At 28.5% G+C, this 5,000-nt stretch overlaps 1 protein-coding gene across 1 annotated transcript in view; it reads right to left on the bottom strand.

Moving 5' to 3' along the window:
- Positions 1-5,000, bottom strand: part of LOC108689310 (dnaJ homolog subfamily C member 5-like) — a gene marked incomplete at its 5' end in the record, with an annotated part of 19,791 nt that overhangs the window by 610 nt on the left and 14,181 nt on the right. The gene's annotated exons all lie outside the window — the stretch shown is intronic.

Raw genomic sequence — 5,000 nt, 5'->3', positions numbered from 1 at the left:
AGTTACCGTTACAAGTAACTACCTTTTTTGTAACTGATTGGTAATTTTTTTTGTAATTGTAATGGTAACATAATTACACTTTTTTCGTAACAGTAACAAATCTGACAGTTACTTTTATAGTTATTTTTCGTTTTTTGAATCTATTTATGATATAATTTTTTACATTCAATTTTTGGCCGGTATTTGTAATTCGTTTTTTCTTTAAGATTGTTTTAAGTAATGTTTTAAGATGTTAATATTGGATATAAGATTGGGTTTAAGATGTTAATATTGGGAAAAAGTTCGTGGCGTTTTTCCCGCTAGATGGCATTAAATGCTCAGCAGTCGGCAACTACTAATCGCATCGGCAACACTAGACGTGCATTTAAAAAGTGACATTTTAACCTTTGTTTTGAGCCGAAAAAGATTGAAATCGGTGAAGTGGATCAAAAATTATTTTATTTTGAAAATGGAAATAAATAAAGAAAAAATTCGCTACATTTTGCAGTATCACTACGATAAAGGCAAGAATACTGCACAGGCTTGTGAAAAAATTTGCTATTTATGGTGAAGATACTCTATCAAAATCAGCAGCATGGAAATGGTTCGCTCGCTTTCGTGCTGAAAATTTCGATGAAAGATGAATCTCGCTTCGGTCAACCAATCACTGAAAAGTCCGATGAAATCATGGTAAAAATCGAGCATGATAAGCATGTTAGCACTGTGGAGATTGCCAGGGAACTAGGCATCAACCACAAAACAGTTTTAAATCATTTATACAAAGCTAGATACAAAAAGAAGCTCGATGTTTGGTTCCTCACAAGTTGAGTGTTAGGAACATGATGGACCGAATTAACATTTGTGATACGCTACTAAAACGGAATGAAATTGAGCCATTTCTGAAGAAAATGATAACTGGTGATGAAAAATAGATCACCTACAACAATCCAACTAGAAAAAGATGGATAAAGAAAGGAGAGAAGGCGCAAGCAATCGCAAAATCTGGACGAGGAAGAAGATGATGTTGTGTGTGTGGTGGGACTGGAATCGTTCACTATGAGCTGTTATCGTCTAATCAAACAATTAATTCCGAATTTTTACTGTGAACAATTGCAGAGATTACAATTGAGAGGGAGCGGTCAGAATTAATCAATAGGAGAGGTGTCGTCTTCCATCACGACAACGCTCGACCACACACATCTTTGATGACTCGGCAAAAATTGCGAGAGCTTGACTGGAAAGTTTTAATGCATTCATCGTATAGTTCTGACATAGCACCCTCAGACTATCATTTGTTTAGGTCTCTGCAGAACTCTCTTAATGATGTAAAGCTAGCTTCAAAAGGCCTGTGAAAATTACTTGAAGCAGTTTTTCGATCAAAAACCACAGAAGTTCTATCGCGATAGAATTATGGCTTTGCCCCAAAAATGGCAAAATATTATAGAAAATAATGGAGCATATTTGGTTTAAATAAATTGATTTCAATACTCTAAGAAAAACACTTTAATTTTACTAAAAAATTGCCACGAACTTTTTCCCATACCCAATACGTCATTGTGATTGATTTATGATCCCTTAAGAATATCATAAACCAATCACAGAGCTGTATTAACATAAAAACAAACTTTATAAATACTAATATTTAGGCCGATTTAATAATCCGTTCTTATTTTAAGACCATCTTAAAATATTAATATGGCTATTTGATTGGATTATGACATTTTAAGATTGTACTTAAGATGAGCAAATATAAGAATTGCTTATGAATACCATATTAATTGACGTAAGCGATGTCATGTACTATAAAATTTATTATGAAAAATATCACTTCAGTCGGACCGACCGAAAATTTAATCGGCGCGTAGTTTGTAAAACTAGATATGTACATATATAAATTTAGTCTGAAATATGATTATATACAAAGCTCTAACTCGAATTAAAAGAACATTAGTTGTGTTTTCACAATATAGAATGTGATTGGTTCTGTCCTTATATATTGAGATATGATAATCTCAGTCTCCTGTGATTCGTCGGCTCGTATAAAGTAACCACAGCAGTGTCTCGCGCCATGTCTTAGCGCCGAGACACTACTGTCTCCTAGAAATCAACCTAATATCATTTTTGCTTTTATTAATTTAAATAATAAATATAAATATTTCAAAATTTTTTAGATTGATCTTATTTCAGCATTAAAAAAGCAATGCAAAAATAACAGATCGTTTTAATATCGATAACTTTTTTGAGTTGATAACGAATATCATTAATTATGATAACTTTTAAAAAGTAATTTTCCATTCCCTGAATATGTGTATACTTATAACTAACATATGCACACATCGATACATAAAACAAAATTACTTAAAATATATATTTCTTTCTCGCAGTACAATGTTTAATTTTTTTAAATAAAAAGAAAAACTAACTTAAGATTATAATTAGATAAGGATTTGCATCTTTTTTGATTTAATCATTTTTAATTTAACAAAACAAAATAGAAAGTTGAAAACAAAAAAGAAATAGATTCACGAAAATAAAATATCCAGCAAACGAGAATGGATTGAAATGAATTGAAATGGATTCAGATTTTCAGAAATATTGATTCACGAATGTTAAAATGCTTTTCAATTCTGAATGCATTTTTATTTATTTGTAGGAATTGCATGAAGCATATTTCTATGCCTTTCAATCTAAAAATAATATTAGTTTTTTTCTGTGCACACATACAATTAATGAATATTGTTTAATTAAAAATTTTGAATAAGAAATGCAGTTTTTCAATCCAATTGCATTTAATTGAATCTAATTGAGTCCAATTGAATCCAATTAAATCCAAAAAAAAAGTATTCGCTATTTAAAATATGCATTTGGATAGAAAAAAATTTCAATCCATTTTAATCCATTTTCATTTGCTAGTTGATACAGTAGAGTCTCTAAATTTGACCCATGGGGCGATAAGAGTGGAATGCCAAAATTATAGAATATCCTCTCTACAGCACGAGTCTACCAATCATCACGTATTTGTGCGAACGCACGTATTTGTTGCTAATCTGTTAAAGTACATTACAGTGTACATAATCTTAGCAGAACAAATTATATGTACATATTATGTATTACAAAAGAATACACAAATTACACAAATAATTATAACCTGCCTATGGAATTACATTGCATACATTGTGAGAACCTAGTACAATTAGGTGCAGATGCGCACGCAACACATGTCCAGCCTACCATGAAATGGAAGGGTATGACATTAGTGCTTGTAAAAGTATGTGTGAGGAATGCAAAGATTACAGAAGTCAATTTAGAGAGACTCTATTGTATATCCCTGTATAATCCGAAAAAATTTTGCTGAAATTATTACACGTTTTGAAATATTTTTCGGTATTTCCGAAAAATTTTAGTGATTTTTAGTTGAAAAATTCATTTTCAGCAAAATTTAGAGAAATTTCGGCAAAATTTCAGAGAAACTTCAGTTTAATTTTAGTGATTTTTCAGTATATTAACTGAAAAATTCATTTTCAGTGAAATTTCAATAAATTTTCACCAGGATTATACAGGGAAAGAATCATATCTATATTACTTGTAAGAAAAGTTTGGTTTATGCGTGTCAATTAGGATATTATTGCAGTTTCTTAAATACTTAGTTTCAAATGCGTTCTTATAGTGATTAGTCTCGTTAATCTATCTTGTTTTAGAAAAATATATAAATTGAACACTAAATATAGAGGAAAAAGTGATATGACACCTATTTATATTTTGTATAATAACTTAGTTAATAATCAATATTTAAATTTAAAACTTAACAATTAAATTTGTCAAAATGTTGTTCGATTCTATACTGAAAGTTATCAAATGTTTTATTATTTAAGATATTTTATTACTTAGGACGCTATTTATAAATATATGTGACACTACATAATGACTCAAAAAGAACAGAGATGATAATATGGTTTTCCATAAAAATATATTTAAAAAACTGGTTTTTAAAAAAAAAACAATATTTGATTACAAAATTAACAAAAAAGTAAAGTAGAATACTGTAGAGTATTCAAATTATGCAAATGTACATACATTTAAATATAAATACATTTGCATACACTGTATATATGTATACAGAATTCTTTCTGCATATAGGCTGTTCAGTACTAAAAATCTATATATGTATATGTAATAAAAACTATAAATTAATAGTACAGCTACAATTAATTTATGGAATAATTATTTATAAAACCCTTGAAAAAGAGACTGCCAGCAACGCTAGCACGCTTAGGAGGCCACATTAGCAATATGTCACACTATTGTTTAATTCAGCATAACTCGAAATGTTTATACAATCAAATAAAATGTTAAATAACAAAGAATACACTCAAACGTATACATATATATTCGTGTGATAATATGTGTAAGTTGAAGAAGAATGAGGAAGTATGTGTAATTAAATGCTAAAATATGTCGTTTCAAAATGTTTTAAAATATTTGAAAGTAAAAATACGTTATAAATGTTGATTGTAGCATATTGGCATATTAGTATGATGTAATGACAAGTTTACTAAGCAAAATATTAAGCAAATATAATTCTATAAGTAATCATTAGAATTTGTCACTTAGTAGAGATATTAAGAGGATTATATTTACTGGCCATAATATCACCTTTTTCTCTCACGCACAAAACAAATAAGTGAAAATTCCATTGATAGCAAAAACAAGAATATAGGCTGAATGGAATGAAAATAACAAGAAAAAAATTATAACGAAGACTATAATTACATAATGTATATTTGTCTATGACAAAAATAACATGATTTGTATAAACAATTATCAAAACATTTACACAAATTGTAAATTAAAATAATTTTAGTAATTTCTTAAATTAAATATTATGATTGTGGAAAATTATAAATTATAGAACTTGAATATTGTAATATCGAATATTGTATTGTAATATCTTGAAATATCGAAAGGTAAAAAGTTTGATGACAATAGAAAAAAAAGGATGACAATAGCATAAAAACTATATA

The sequence above is a fragment of the Atta colombica genome, unplaced genomic scaffold (assembly GCF_001594045.1).
Source record: "Atta colombica isolate Treedump-2 unplaced genomic scaffold, Acol1.0 scaffold269, whole genome shotgun sequence".
NCBI lineage: Eukaryota > Metazoa > Arthropoda > Insecta > Hymenoptera > Formicidae > Atta > Atta colombica.
Note: the sequence above shows the minus strand (reverse complement) of the source record. Positions and strands in the feature narration are given on the sequence as shown.